Genomic DNA, 17175 nt, shown 5'->3' with positions numbered 1-17175 from the left:
GACAATGTGAAACATGTATTGTTCTCTGATGAGTCCGCCTTTACTGTTTTCCCCACATCCGGGAAAGTTATGGTGTGGAGAAGCCCCAAAGAAGCGTACCACCCAGACTGTTGCATGCCCAGAGTGAAGCATGGGGGTGGATCAGTGATGGTTTGGGCTTCCATATCATGGCATTCCCTTAGCCCAATGCTTGTGCTACATGGGCGCGTCACTGCCAAGGACTACCGAACCATTCTTGAGGACCATGTGCATCCAGTGGTTCAAACATTGTATGACAATGCACCAATACACACAGCAAGACTGGTGAAAGATTGGCTTGATGAACATGAAAGTGAAGTTGAACATCTCCCATGGGCTGCACAGTCACCAGATCTAGGCGAGTCAGGAAACATTTTCCTCCACCAGTACCACGTAGTGACCTGGCCACAATCCGCAAGAAGAATGGCTTAAAATCCCTCTGACCACTGTACAGGACTTGTATATGTCATTCCCAAGACGAATTGACGCTGTATTGTCCGCAAAAGGAGGGCCTACACCATACTAATAAATTATTGTGGTCTAAAACCAGGTGTTTCAGTTTCATTGTCCAACCCCTGTACATTCAGCATGTGACAGAAATATTCCTCTCAGATTTTAGTCTATATTGACATGAGGCAATCACCCAATTTCTGCAGATTTGTTCCGAGTTGTTGAAATTTGGCCACTGGTGTACAATGAAGTGATTGTCATGGTCAAGGAACAAGTTTCAGGTTATTTAATCCTTGTGACATGTATCATTATGCTGTGGAAAGTAGCCATCAGAAGATGGGTACAGTTGGGTCATTGAGGGATGGACATGGTACACGCTGTATCATGATTGGCTGATACCTAGAATACTAGATTCTTTCCTTGGGATGCTTTTGCAGGCCCACATGCTCCTTCTTTGTGCAGCTAGTACACCATGCTGTGACGCAGTATGTGATGACTATAACTATGATACTATGCCAGACCAGCCCTTTCCAGCCTCACCAGAAAAAGGAGAGGCTGTGTTGTCTAACTTGTGGCAGTGGGTGTATCTTGGTTTCCAGGAGAAGTCTTCAGTGAAGATTAGTCCAAGAAGCTGAAAACTAAAGACCCTCCACAGTTTTGCCACCAATGAACACTGGTTGGTGGGTGGTTTTCTCTTTTCCCTGCATCTGAAATACACTGTAATCTGCTTTGTTTGGTTTAATTGTCATTTAATGAGATTGTTGCTGGCACACCACTGTAAAAGGTTTTTTACTTCCCTGTATGCACACCCCTCATTTTGTACAACTGTATATCGACAACAAGTGTCCAAATGGTGTTTGCTATAGGAACAGGCTGGGTGATTTGTGAAGAGAACATAGTTCATTGGATTCATTGGATGTAGAGATACAGTACAGACCAAACGTTTGGACACACCTTCTCATTCAAAGAGTTGTCTTTATTTTCATGACTATGAATATTGTAGCTTCACACTGAAGGCATCAAAACTATGAATTAACACATGTGGAATTATATACTGAACAAAAAAGTGTGAAACAACTGAAAATATGTCTTATATTCTAGGTTATTCAAAGTAGCCACCTTTTGCTTTGATTACTGCTCCACACACTCTTGGCATTCTGTTGATGAGCTTCAAGAGGTCTTGAAGCTCATCAATTTGTATTATTGTAAGAATAAAGCAGCTAAGTAAAGAAAAACGAGTGGCCATCATTACTTTAAGAAATGAAGGACAGTTCGAACAATTGGGAAAACTTTGAAAGTGTCCCCAAGTGCAGTCGCAAAAACCATCAGTGTGGTTCATACACCCCAAAGCATGTCCAGACAACAGCATTAACATCCACTTAATTGCTCCTGGTTTGTCTCTTAAAAATCCTGGCGTAGCTCTCACTGCTTTCTTGTTTTGGCTCTCTTATAGGTGATTGTTCGGCTAATGCTGTTTTACAGTTATATATGTTTTTATTGTTTTTCAACCATTTTTTCAAATTGTAATACACCATTTAATGAGAGTAAAAACCTAATTCCTAAGACAAAAATCACAGAATTCTGAAAGAGGTGCCAGAATGTAGAACTTTTACACATCATGAAACAGTGAGCAGCATTCACATGGCACTAGCCATTTTTTTCTCTCATTTAAAGTTAACTTTACAACATGGCTCGTCTTTACAACTACTGTACTTCTATACTTTGTGGTTAAGGTGAACCCAAATGCAAACAGGACATCAGCAGACACTTGGTGGTAAGACATTTTTGATGATTAAAAAAAAAACGGATTCAAAGATATGCTATGAGGAACACAGGACTTTGAACCAGGGTGAGAGTAAAGGAAGAATCTAGCAATGACCAGTGAAACCAGGGAGCTTATATTCTGAGGTGTGATTTATGAAACTAAATTGGTGCAATTAGAGGAATGGACAACAATTGGGGGACCATTTAAGTAAGAAACAGTTGTGGATCATGACAGGCAAACCCCCACTACCTGGCCTGCTTTGGGCAGATTCTAGATGGGAAACTAAAACTGGGTGGAAGGGATAGTGAAGAAGATCTGGGGGTCTGCAGCGAGGCCACTAAAGCAGTCAAAGAAGCTGCAGAGGACAGTTGGAAGACAGTGGAAACTCACATAGGAAAGCAGAACACAAGAAAGACACTCAACACAAATGAATGTACTTATATGGGAGGACCATAACAAAAATAATAAATGACTTAAAAGTTTCCAAATAAAACCACAAGGAAGAACCAAAACCAGAAAAAGCTTTGGATCATACTTTTTACAGTTTTATCCTCTGGATATCTATAAAAGTCCTTATGTTGGTTTCATTAATATCTCTAATCACACAGGTGTTGTTACTCTTTCTTTACTCCCTCTTTATATCAGAGACATGTTGAAATCAACCCAAAAAATTATTCAAAGATTATGACTTCTAAAGATTTGAATTACAATAAAAATGTTTTTCATTACTGTTGACGAAGGGGCTCAAAGTTTGTCTTAATTAGGTCTTGAGTCTGAATATTCATCTTTACTAAACCTTTTGCTAAAACCTGAAAGCATGAACATTCTTAGGGAAGGTTATTAAAAAAATAACCTTGATTTTTGTTTTGACATTTTTATTTGTTTCATGGGATAATTGTTTATTCAAATTGCCAAATTGAATTTTGTAATTATAATCAATTTTACATTTTATGAGACATTATATTTTATTTTACCTTCATTGAGCTTTTTATTTCTACTCATAATTACCCTTAATTTAAGTTTCTTTAGTGCTGGGCTCACAACAAGTGTGTCTGTTAGCTCTCCTGTTTCACAACCAAATGGCTGTTTTAATTACCAAAAACTGTTCTGTGGAAAGATTGGATGTTTTTATATTAAAATAGTTTCATCTATATTTAACTACCTAAACAAATCAAAAACACCTTTACTGTGTTTCTTACAGTGAAAACTAATTATGCAACTTCTATTGTTCAGGCAAATACGATATTGGCAATTTTGTGTTTTTAGCATCATAGTGAAAATCTATAAATAGAATATTACATATTTTTTTTGTTATAGTTAGAAAATATTTGATGTTATTTTAATCACCATAAGTCACCATTTATGTAGCTAATATAATCACATTTTAATTACTTTTTAAATTACTTTTTAAAAGATAAATCAGCTTTTTTAGTTCATGTTTGCATGCTGAAAAATCCAGAAATCTTAGCATGTAGCAAGTACAAACTATGCTGGTATTGGATTTTTTTTTTAAACTGCCATTAACACATCTCCTCTCTGAGATTTGTTAAGTTTTAATCTCCTCTCTGAGATTTGTTAATTTCCGACAAAGTCACAACAATTTCTAATGTTGCAAATATTGCATCACATTTTTCAGAGAATTTGTAGCATTTATTTACTTTATTATATTTCAGTCGAGCACAATACATTGTTTTAATTCAAATCAATTTGATGTTTCCAAAATAAATATTAAACAGGAGAGATAACATGATTTATTTTTATTTATAACCCCAGCCTGTGTCCCATTCTCAGGAAGAAGATGGATGTGTATAAATTGGATTGAAAACGTTTGATCGTAATCAATCTTGTGTCAGGGTTGAAACACAAGTGCAATCAGATATTTCTGCCCTTATTAAATCAGGGCACTGTGATGGTGATTGCATATTTTGTATCAGAGGACACTAACAAATAACCACTGCACAAATAATAGAGGACTTTAACGTTAACATAGTGTAACTCAGTGTTATTCGTTCCGTCCCTGTGTTGGGTCATTCTCATATGTTTTGCATATTCATGAAGGCAAATACGCTAAAAGGTTTGAGCCTTCTTTCTACTAATTTTACACACTCAATCCAATAAGAACCTCAACCTACTATTTTTACTGAGTCAACTATGCACAGGGTTGCACAGCGGCACAGTTGTTAGCACTGTTGCCTTGCAACAGTCCTGGGTTCAAATCTACATGAGTTTCCATGTTCTGTTTGTCAGTTTGCGGGTTTCTTACTGGGTACTCCAACCTCCTCCCAGAATCCAAAATGATGCATGTTAGGGCACCTCTCTGAATGCCCTATGACTGTGTGAGTGCATGGTTGTTTGTTCTGCATGTTTCTGTGTTGCCTTGTGATGGACTGGCCCTATCCCCCACCTCTTGCCCAATGACCATTAGTGGGGTGGGGGGCATTAGGAACTCAATAATTTAATTGTGACATTTGCTTCAGCTTGTTATTATTGTGATTATGAATATATTTAATATTAATGCTTTAATATTTTATTAAATAATATTTCGGTCTGTTAAGGGTTGTCCTGTGAATACCAGCCCAATAAGGCGGTAGTATTAGGACAAAATTGAAAGGTATGAGCCAAGCTCTGACATTATTGAACAGCAGCCACAGCAGCTTAACAAACTCTTATGAAACATTTATGAACAGTCAATTTTTAGTATGGTTATTTACACGGACGTAGCTCCGTCCGTAGGTTTTGGGGGGGGTTCTCAGGGCAATTTGTTTCCGCTGTAAGGCCTTCTTTCTTCCCTGATCTGAATCCCCAGCTTTCTATGAGATCATCCCATCACTATAGCCTGCTGCATTTGGGGCATTTCTGGAAGAAGCGCATCGCCGCTTTTCTGATAATGCAGCAGTGGTCAATCCCGTTAGTCAAAGCCGCTCGTCCTCTAAGGCATTATGCCTTACCTCTTGTGCATCCTGGCAAGTCGTACAGTAACTCATAAATTCATCATTCCTGCCCATTATGTTCCAGGTTATTCTATTTAGTTCCTAGGTCTTCTGTTGTTTCACCCAGTCTACTTCAATTTCTCTTTTAAAGTCTAAGGTTTATCGAATCCATCTCTTCATCCTTGCTAATATCAACCTGCATTCTATTATTTATCAGGTTTAACCTTGTTTCTACTTTCAAATCCTTTTCCTTCGCATGCCTCATTTCTCATGCTAGAAAGAGCCCCATGTCTGCATCCTGGTTCCTCAAATATTATAGGCATGTCAAGTTCAATGCATTATGCCCCATCCAGTTTTCACGCCAGTCCTTCAGAATAGGAGCAGCCACTACTGCAGTGACCCAATGTCTCTCCCTCAGCCGCTCTCCAGCAATTGGGTCGTTGGTCTTCTTCATCCTTCTCTTCCTATGTTCGCCCGAATTTCCACTCCGTTCTATCTGCTCAATGTTTTACCAGCTCTCAGGTAAGAGCTCCCAACAATTCCTGGTGGTTGTTGGCCTTTATCCATCATTGGCTTTGTTCAATCGTCATGTTACTGTTTTGCAAGTCTCTTCCCCTCAACACCTGCCAGTCTTGTCTAATTTTCTCCCTCACTCTAGCTCACCTATGTTCTTCGAAAAGTACTTCTATTCGTTTCACCCTTCCTTAATTGGAGGCCGATTATTCCTTGTCTTAATGCTTTCTGCAATTACTTTACTCATTTTCATGCATTTACCTTGACGTTCATTAATTACTAAACCCTGACTCATAGATATTTATTTTAACCTTATTTCTTAACTTCATCTGCATTTCTTTTATGCATTTTCAGTACTCCATAGGATTTCCGTAATTTCTTCATCTCTACCTCTAATCACATTTTGCCAACACAGCATATCTATCATCTTCCTCTGCTCTCTGAGCTCGAAATAATAACGCATTGCCCACATGGCATACCTATTATCTTGCTCTGTTCTAAGTTTGAAATAATCACGCATTGCCAACAGCGGCATATCTATCACCTCGCTCTGCTATTCAAGCATCTATCATCATGCATTGCCAAGTGGCATGACTATCGCCTTACTCTGCTCTCTAAGCTCTCATCAAGCGTTGCATCGCCTCGCATTGCCAACACAGCATATCTATCATCTTGGTCTGCTCTCAAAGTTTGAAATAATCACGCATTGCCAACACGGCATATCTATCATCTTGCTCTGCTCTCAAAGTTTGAAATAATCACGCATTGCCAACACGGCATATCTATCATCTCCTCTGCTTCTCAATTATCTTCCTTATTTCATACCATATTAACAAACTTCTCTTTTCTGCTTTAATCTTTCCTGCGGCTTTCGCTTCTTTCATTTTCCTATTTCATCCCACTCTCCTTAGTACTCAATTAGGCCTCGTCACGTCCTTGACCTTATTTTGGGGGGAAGATATCTCTAAATATAAGCTTTACAATGTTCATCCTAGCTCATATCATTCTCAACATTCATGTCTTCCTCCCAGGTCCGAGCGCCAAAGATATAATTATGTAATTTCACATCATTAAAACTTTTCTAATTGCCAACCCTCTCTTTGTGAGTCTTTTCAGATTTACATTTCCATGTAATATTTATGTTTGAGAACCAAGGATTATCTTGAAGAATCTGGAAATGAAGTTAAGTTAGTCTTGGAACTAATTTAAGCAATAATCAGTACACCTTTAAACAACCATTCAAAATGCAAGATCAGATAAAACATTTTAATAAAATAATATTTTAAAGAATGATCAGCTGAATAAAACCAAACTTCTGGATGACCAATTCTCAATAGTGTTTAATTAGCTGCCTTTATTTATTAAGATAATATTTAAAGAAAAATTATTAAGGAAATAGTAAAATAATATTTAAGGAAATATTATTTTGAATAAGAACCAAATCTTTCTGCATAAATGGGTCTTAATGTTGTTTACTTAGTTATCAAGTTTAGTAAAATAATCTTTAGGGAAATATTATTTCCTAGACAACCTTTGTGGGTAAATGATCTTTAGCAGGCAAGCATGTGTTCTTGGCTGTTAGTGGTTGGAGCCAACAAAAGAAACTTATCATCTCATCAGAATCAAAACACATACCTTTAAAATACTACAAATAAAAGGGTTAAAATGCATAAGCATGGACGGCGCATTATGGCCGATCTTCTGTGTTTAAAAGTCCCCCTTCAAATAAAGTTTGTCTTAACTTTAAAAACACAAACACTGAACACATAAACTGAGCACATGTGCTTAACAGCTAATATGCTATCACTAAGATGGCTGAGTTTTCAACACAAACAAACCAAATGTCATAAAACAAAAAATGTTTAGATTATTTAATTCTAAGCTAAACTCTGCTCAAACACTACCTCTTATGTGAACTGTGTTTAGGAATAGTTGGCTGAACTGCAAATGACTGCTGTAGCCACGGTGATGCGGGCCGCTTGTCCTTCCTTCAGACCAGGAAAAACTGCTCCACTCATCGTTTTAGAGACAGGGTCTCTGCCGGGAACTCCCTGGAAACAGTTTGCTTCTGTAGATCTCAGAGAGAAAAGTCAAGCCACGCTTGCACCTTAATTACCGTTCATGAATGAATACCAGGTACACGAACAGCAATTAATTCCTACTTAACTTAGTGCATATGATCGCGTGATCGTATGACACTCTTGGATCCCATTTGAAGAGATATGTCTGCTTGCCAGCAAAGAGACATTAGCGAGCTCCGTCCCTCCGTCCACTTCCACTGGGGACCTGCGTGGAAGAGGACTTTTTGTTGCCGTGAGGGGTTTTTATTGAAACAGTGACGTCATGGGAAGTCCGCTGTTACTGTTAGTTCTTACTGGCCTTTAATGTTGTAACCAATGCCTGTGGTCCCAACAGTATAATGATCTTCTACACAAATAAAATATTATCCTTATAGAAACTCCTGGCTATGTTCCAACAGTCACAGCTACAAGTAGGTTGTTAGACAGTTTGCTCTTTGAAACATGCAGCCTTCATTCTGCCTCGATGTTTTTGACAGCCCAATTTCATACATTTTCCTCACAGTAAGCACAGACATATTGTTGTTACAACAAGGTAAGGTAAGTTTATTTATATAGTGCTTTTCAGCAATGAGACACTCAAAGCGCTGTACATACAATCACAAAGAAAATAAACACATATACAGACAGAAAAAACAAATCAAATGATAAAATCAAACAACACAGGTAATTTAAAAAAACATTAAATAAATTAAAGAGAATAGAATGATGGATAAGAAAATGAAAGGAAAATTGGAATGAAAACGTAACTAATTATGCTTAGATGGCACAGTCAAAGGCCACTCTAAACAAATAAGTTTGTAATCTGGATTTAAAGCAACTTAGGGTTTTGACGCTTTTACAGTTTTCTGGGAGTTTATTCCAGATTAGTGGAGCATAAGAACGAAAAGCTGCTTCTCCATGTTTGGTTCTGGTTCTGTGTATGCAGAGTAGATTTGAGCCAGAAGACCTGAGAGGTCTGGATGGTTGATAGACTGACAACAAGTCTGTAATGTATTTTGGTGCTAAGCCATTCAGTGATTTATAGACTAACAGAAGTATTTTAAAGTCTGTTCTCTGAGCTACAGGGAGCCAGTGTAGGGACTTTAGAACCGGGCTGATGTTCTCCACTTTCTTAGTTCTAGTGAAGACGCGGGCAGCAGCGTTCTGGATCAACTGCAGCTCTCTGATCCAATTTTTAGGCAGACCTGTGAAGACACAGTTGCAGTAATTAATTCTACTAAAGATGAACGCATGAATTAGTTTTTCAAGGTCCTGCTGAGACATTAGTCCTTTAATCCTGGAGATGTTCTTTAGGTGATAGAAGGCTGACCTTGTTACTGTCTTTATGTGCCTCTGAAGATTCAGGTCTGAGTCCATCACTACACCCAGGTTTCGAGCCTGATTGGTGGTTTCTAGCTGTATTAACTGAAGCTGTGTGCTAACTTAAAACGCTCTTCCTTTGGTCCAAAGATTATTACTTCAGTTTTGTTTTGATTCAGCTGAAGACAATTTTGGCACATCCATGCATTGATTTCTTCTAAGCATTTACCCAGCGCTTGAATGGGTTCATATTCACCTGGTGACATCGTAACGTATAGCTGTGTGTCGTCCGCATAGTTATAATAACTTACGTTGTTGTTTATTAAAATGTGAGTTAGGGGGAGCACGTAGATATTGAATAGGAGGGGCCCTAAGATGGACCCTTGGAGAACGCCACATGTGATTTTTGTGCTCTCTGATGTAAAGTTACCTACTGACACAAAAAAGTCCCTGCCCTTCAAGTAGGCTTTAAACCAGTTGAGTGCTGTACCAGAAAGGCTGACCCAGTTTTCCAGGCGCTCTAATAAAATGGAGTGATCAACAGTGTCGAATGCTGCACTAAGGTCCAATAATACCAGCACTGTGGTTCTTCTACAGTCTGCATTTATACGGATGTCATTGAACACCTTTACAAGAGCAGTCTCTGTACTGTGGTGAGCAGGAAGCCTGACTGGAAGACATCGAAGCGGTTGGTCATTGTTAGGAAGTTGTTTAACTGTTGAAACACAGCTTTTTCAATAATCTTACTGATGAAGGGGAGGTTTGATATAGGCCTGTAGTTCTGTAGTAGCAGTTTGTCCTAGTTGCTCTGGTTTGATAATTGCTGTTTTCAGGACCTGGGGGAAAACAACTGACAAAAGGGACGTGTTTATTATTTGTGTTAAATCAGATGTTATTACAGGCAAAGCTTTCTTAAGGAAAGCTGTGGGTAAAACATCGAGACAGCAGGAAGAAGAGCTTAGTTGCTGTACGATTTCTTCTAAGATTTTGTAGTTTACTTGGTGAAATTGGGAAATTTTGTCAAAATCAGTTTTAATTGGAGACAACATTGGTCCTGGAGTTGATGTGGATGTGCTGACTGCCCCTCTGATCTTTTGGGTTTTTTCAGTAAAGAATTTAGCAAATTCATTGCAGGCCCTGGTAGAGTGGAGTTCAGATGCTACAGTTACAGAAGGGTTTGTTAACCTGTCGACCGTGGCAAATAATGCACGGGCATTGTTAATGTTTTTGCTGATGATCTCAGATAAGAAAGATTCCCTTGCATTTTTCAGTTGTAGGTTATATCTGTATAGTCTCTCTTTATAGATAATATAGTGAACCTGGAGTCCAGTCTTTCTCCACCTGCGTTCAGCTTTTCGACACTCCCTTTTTTCACTTCTGACTGGTAGAGCACTTCTCCATGGAGACATTTTCTTCCAAGAAACGACTTTCACTTTAATTGGAGCAATTGAATCAATGATGTCCGAGATTTTAGAATGAAAGTTATCTACCAGCTCATCTACAGTGTTACAGGGCAAAGTGGAGTTAGAAGAGTAAATCTGGTTAAAGGTTTCAGCAGCACCATCCTTAAAGATGCATACTGAGTCATTGGAGATGATGCTTTCAAAAATAACAGAAAAGTGGTCAGATAGGGCAACATCAGTTACAGACACCTTGGAAATGTTTAGACCCTTAGTGATGATCAAGTCCAAAATATGTCCCTGTTTGTGCGTTTGCTGTTTAACATGTTGAGTCAAACCAAAATTTTGAATAGTGTCACAAAGATCTATTGGACTTCTGTCTTCAGGATTGTCTATGTGAATGTTGAAGTCTCCCACAATAATTAAACAGTCATAATCAACACATATCACAGATAAAAGCTCATTAAAATCACTGATAAAGTTTGTTTTGGACTTAGGAGGCCTGTAAATATTCAAGAACATGGTTTGGACCGGGCTCTTTACCCGGAGAGCCCAATATTGAAAAGAGTAAAATTTGCCCAGAAATACTTTTTTACATTCTAATAAATCTTTAAACAAAGTAGCCCCCCCTCCACCTTTTCTTTGCTGTCTGCTCTGAAAAAGAAAATTGTAGTTTGGAGTCGTCGAATATCAGAATGGGAGCTTCATTAAATTCATGTAACCATGTTTCTGTTAAAAACGTAACATCAAGATCGTGGTCAGTAATGAAGTCATTGATTAAAAATTATTTTCCTGACAGAGATTTAATGTTTAATTAAGTCAGTTTATATGACTTAGTTGCTGATATTAACTCTGTGTCTGGTTGTACCTGACAGTTTATGGCTTTTTTTGATTGTTTATTACTGACTCTTATCCTTTTGGCTTTGTTCTTTCTGTCACGTATAAGCACAGAGATTTTACAACTATCTCCTATTAGGGGCCCAAGTTTTTGCTCATTTCTGATAGCGTTACCACTGGGGCCCAGACTGTTTCACAGAGACGTGATTTGAAGGTCCCGATTAAGAGCTGGTGGGGCTCTGTGGCATTTGGAAGATGTTGATTCGGTATCAGGGCCTCGGCCACGGGGGGTGTTGAATGGAGAAGATGTCAGAACCATTTGGGTCCAAATTTTAAGAGCTCCTTTCGACGGGGAGACCTTTTGTGATGACCTCTCGTTCTCAGCCAACTGGCCAGTTGTCTCTGCTGGAGCTGTTGGAGGCAACGTTATCATTGTTGTTGATACTTCATGTTCTCTGCTGAAGGTTGAAGCTGCTGGCAGATTATTTACTGAACAGAAGAAATTAGATGTGAGACGTCTGGCTCCTGGCTTGTTCAAACAGAAACCATCTTGCTTGAAGAGTTGTCTTTTTTCCCAAAAAATATTAAAGTTGTCGATGAAGTTCACAGATGTAGTAGCACATGTTTTTTTCAACCACTTATTAATCATCAGAAGTCTGGAAAAAACCTCATCTCCACAGAAAATCGGTGCAAAGGGTCCGCTGAGAAACACCTTGATATTGAGACCTCTAACAATATTCAGAAGACGAGTGAAATCCTCCTTCAGTCTTTCTGATTTTTTCTTAGCCACGTCATCCATGGCTCCACAGTGTATAATAAGGTTTTCTAGAGACGGGCGCTTTTCTGTGATTGCAAGAATATTATCTGATATTGGACACCACGTTACTGGTACCAATCATGACTTCTGAGTTTTTCTTGTTGCAGAAGTTTTTAATCCCATTCACAGCTGTGTTGGCCACTATTAGGGTTCTTGGTCTGGTGAGGCGCTTTTTCTCTGGCAGCTTAGGAGAAGACCGTTTTGAATGAAGGTTGTTCTCAAACCTTTTATTGTTCTCAGAAGATGGATAATTTTCCTGGTTTTCATTCTGTAGTGGGGCAAATCTGTTCTGGATGGGAACTTATTTCCAGCTGTCTCACTCCTATCAGTTGTTGTGACAGCAGCTCGCTGTCGAAGTCTCCTTTTCCCGGGGAAACGGGGGCATTTCTCTGTAATTCTGGCCATTCTAATTTATTTAATGGCATAGATCTTCCAGTGAGTTGTCCACCTTGATTTTTTGGGCATGCACCTAAAACATTCCAGAGGGGTCTGCCTGTAGGTTTATTCTCAGTGTTCTGATTGCCGGCTGAGTTGTTGAGCTGGCTGTCACTGTTTGGAATCATCGTTGTACCCCATATTCACCTCCACATTCACTTCTAATCAATGGACTTTCATCTCCAGAACAGCCAATTTCTGTAAAGGTTTGCCGAAGTCCTCTATGGTGAAGGGAGGCATTTTGTGCTGATTACCTGGCGTCAACTTGTTCTGCTTTCAAGTTCGATTATAAAAACATCAAAATCCTTTAAAAAAAAATTATAATAATAATCCTTGGGGGTCGCTGGTAAGAAGTTGTTTTAATCCAATATTTCTGTAATTTTTGCTAAGAGATACAAAGTTAGGAGTAAAAGAATGCAAGCAAGCAGGGAGCTTAGGAGAAAAGCGTCTGAGCAGGCAGGTAGTCCGCCTCTCCTTAAACAACCTTGTGTGAGCAAGGAAAAGGTTTTAGTTGGAATCAATCTGCATGGAAACATAAGGTATTGGTTTTTAAGTCATAACAAAATGAAACTTTTATTGAAAACTATGAAGATTTTGAAAGGTTTTTATTTTACTATCACCTTGACATATATTGGAACAAATGGTAAATTTGTATTAGGTCTCATTTCAGCTTTCATTGAATGCATGCAGGCAAGTTTATGCAGAAAATTATGTTTGTAAAGAAAATATAATATATAATATATAAAATATAATATATGGTGAGCATTTATTTCACACGTTCTAACTATGTATAGGTTTTACAAAGTGCTTTTTCTGAAAACATAATAAAAGAAATATAGCAATGGCAACATAAGGTATGTTTAGAGGATGAAGTTTCCTTTAAATATGCCAATTTCATATAACAATAAATATTAACTTCATATATTCACAGCAGAGATTAGGATATATAAAAATATCTTATAGATGTGTTCTTTCATACATTTTATTTAAAATTCTTTAAACTACAGTACAGACCAAAAGTTTGGACACACCTTCTCATTCAAAGAGTTGTCTTTATTTTCATGACGATGAATATTGTAGCTTCACACTGAAGGCATAAAAACTATGAATTAACACATGTGGAATTATATACTGAACAAAAAAGTGTGAAACAACTGAAAATATGTCTTGTATTCTAGGTTCTTCAAAGTAGCCACCTTTTGCTTTGATTACTGCTCCGCACACTCTTGGCATTCTGTTGATGAGCTTCAAGAGGTAGTCACCTGAAATGGTTTTCACTTCACAGGTGTGCCCCGTCAGGTTTAATAAGTGGGATTTCAAGCCTTATAAATGGGGTTGGGACCATCAGTTGTGTTGTGCAGGAGGTGGATACAGTACACAGCTGATAGTCCTACTGAATAGACTGTTAGAATTTGTATTATTGCTAGAAAAATGAAACGAGTGGCCATCATTACTTTAAGAAATGAAGGTCAGTCAGTCCGAACAATTGGGAAAACTTTGAAAGTGTCCCCAAGCGCAGTCGCAAAACCATCAAGCGCTACAAAGAAACTGGCTCACATGAGGACCACCCCAGGAAAGGAAGACCAAGAGTCACCTCTGCTGTGGACGATAAGTTCATCCGAGTCACCAGCCTCAGAAATTGCAGGTTAACAGCAGCTCAGATTAGAGAACAGGTCAATGCCACACAGAGTTCTAGCAGCAGACACATCTCTAGAACAACTGTTAAGAGGAGACTGTGTGAATCAGGCCTTCATGGTAAAATAGCTGCTAGGAAACCACTGCTGGGGACAGGCAACAAGCAGAAGAGACTTGTTTGGGCTAAAGAACACAAGGAATGGACATTAGACCAGTGGAAATCTGTGCTTTGGTCTGATGAGTCCAAGTTTGAGATCTTTGGTTCCAACCACCGTGTTTTTGTGCGGCGCAGAAGAGGAGAACAGATGGACTCTACATGCCTGATTCCCACTGTGAAGCATGGAGGAGGAGGTGTGATGGTGTGGGGGTGCTTTGCTGATGACACTGTTTGGGATTTATTCAAAATTGAAGGCATACTGAACCAGCATGGCTACCACAGCATCTTGCAGCGGCATGCTATTCCATCCGGTTTGCGTTTAGTTGGACCATAATTTATTTTTCAACAGGACAATGACCCCAAACACACCTCCACGCTGTGTAAGGGCTATTTGACCAAGAAGGAGAGTGATGGGGTGCTGCGCCAGATGACCTGGCCTCCACAGTCACTGGACCTGAACCCAATCGAGATGGTTTGGGGTGAGCTGGACTGCAGAGTGAAGGCAAAAGGGCCAACAAGTGCTAAGCATCTCTGGGAACTCCTTCAAGACTGTTGGAAAACCATTTCAGGTGACTACCTCTTGAAGCTCATCAACAGAATACCAAGAGTGTGGCTACTTTGAAGAACCTAGAATATAAGACATATTTTCAGTTGTTTCACACTTTTTTGTTCAGTATATAATTCCACATGTGTTAATTCATAGTTTTGATGCCTTCAGTGTGAAGCTACAATATTCATAGTCATGAAAATAAAGAAAACTCTTTGAATGAGAAGGTGTTTCCAAACTTTTGGTCTGTACAGTATATTAATGTACATCTCGATACAAAGACATACTGACTAAACAGGCATTGACATTGATGTTATTTGCTACAAGATGTGCATGCCTGGGAAAAGAAGAGCAGCACTCTCCAAAATATTCACACCACCTCTCACTGATGTGGGAACATATGTATATCCAGAATAACAAGCATGAATGAGCGTATGTTGAGTTATGTTTAATATTCTTAAATTAATCGAATTGCTCCACAAATGTATATATCTATAGGTATACATATATTATTCTAGATTATCCCTGAATAAGCACTTTTCCTATAGAGTCTAAGCACAATATAGCATTTTGCTTAGCTGAACAAAATTCTAAATGGAACGATACACATTGTTTCATATTGTTCCATAAAGATGTACTGATCCAAATCTGTACATCCACCTTTCAGGGGAAGTGTAGATTTAGTTACCAATAAAGAAGCTAAAGAGAGCAGACTGACCACAATCAACTTATACGTGGTTCTACAGTGTTTTCCCAGGGTGAGATAATTAACCTCCACCTGTTCCATGGTACCTTTACTGGGCAGCTCCCATTTGGGTTAGTGTGTCTTGCCTTAGGCCAGTGCTGCAAATAACAATATGCTTACAGGCAGCTTCACGGGCTAAATATATAACAGAACTCCTACTCTTCGGGAGCAAAAGTAAACTTTCTACAAAATGTCATTTGAAGGATATTAAGTTGTAGGATCTTTATTTCTTACTCTCACAAAATTCCATTTTCAGGTCCTACAGACATGCTTTCATCTCATCCTGTGTATATATGAATACACTACCATTTCAAATTCTTTCATAGCAAGCATTTAATTCTGTGTATTTTTAAGAGATTTAAGTAATATATCAAAACATAGTGCTTAATTCTAAAGCAGAAGGAAAATTATATATGATTTTCCTTATTTTCAAATGACAATCTTAAAAATGTGGCTTACCACATTTTACTTTTTAAATGATCTTTTGGTGTCATTGATAGGTGCCTGCACTAGATTCTCACTTCTCAAAAAACATAAGTCTAACTGTAAGCTTTATCAAAAAGAAAAAAATTAAAACCTCGTCTTGAAAGTAAGCAGGGTGTCTGCCTCACGAAATAAAGCCTAAAGCTGGTACCACAAGAGAGGAGCCTGATAACTAAAGGATCTGCCTCCCATTCTACTTCTAGAGACTCTAGGAACAGCTCCTACACTGGAGCCCAGCCTGACCACAGTGTTTGGGGTCAGGTCAGGCTGGCATGTCAGAAGAGGTTCAATGATCACTCCCATCAGTGAGACACTCAGACTGCACCAGCAACCAACAATATGGCTTTCTTCGCCTACGCCATTTCGAAGAAGGCTCAAGAAATTAATCTCCCCTCAGACGATGTAGAGGACTTCTGCAATGTTGCCAACACCATCCTGAACCTCTGACAGTGCTGCAGTGTCAAATGTGGCTCCGTTTCTCCTCTTCCATCTTGGAGGTGTTAAAAAAATTAGGTGCTGGAAGGTCCTATCAGTCAGTATAGACTGTTCGGTCCCCGTTTGCAGTTTGTGCTGGAGCAGCTGCAGATGTGTCATGACAAGCTGAAGCGAGGAAGCATGGTGTTTCATTCCACTCCTCCCAATTCACCAGCCACTGGTGGGACTGTCAGGATCAGTGGCACCAGCAGAGGCATCCCACTGCCAGCAACAGAGTTATAGCAGCCTACATAAACCGACAAGGGGGTGTGGGATGAGCTCAGTTGTTAAACATCACCAGACAGCTGCTGTGCTGAGCATGCATGAACCTGCTCTCCTTCAAAGTAGTTTGAACCGAGGTATGTGACTTACTTGACCCAAATATTGCAAACCAAGGAAGGCCTATAAAAATTTTATACAATATGAATGTGCTTTGTACAGAGCAGTAACGGAACCTTGAGGGGAAAAAAAAAAACTGAAATAAATCTTAAATAATCTGTTATTTGATTTTCCCTTAATGTCCCATTGGCTCCTTAATGGTTTTCTGGTCTCTGGTGGCTGTTAATGGTCAGTGCTATTTGTTAAAATA

This window comes from Girardinichthys multiradiatus, chromosome 23 (assembly GCF_021462225.1).
Source record: "Girardinichthys multiradiatus isolate DD_20200921_A chromosome 23, DD_fGirMul_XY1, whole genome shotgun sequence".
Taxonomy (NCBI): domain Eukaryota; kingdom Metazoa; phylum Chordata; class Actinopteri; order Cyprinodontiformes; family Goodeidae; genus Girardinichthys; species Girardinichthys multiradiatus.
Note: the sequence above shows the minus strand (reverse complement) of the source record.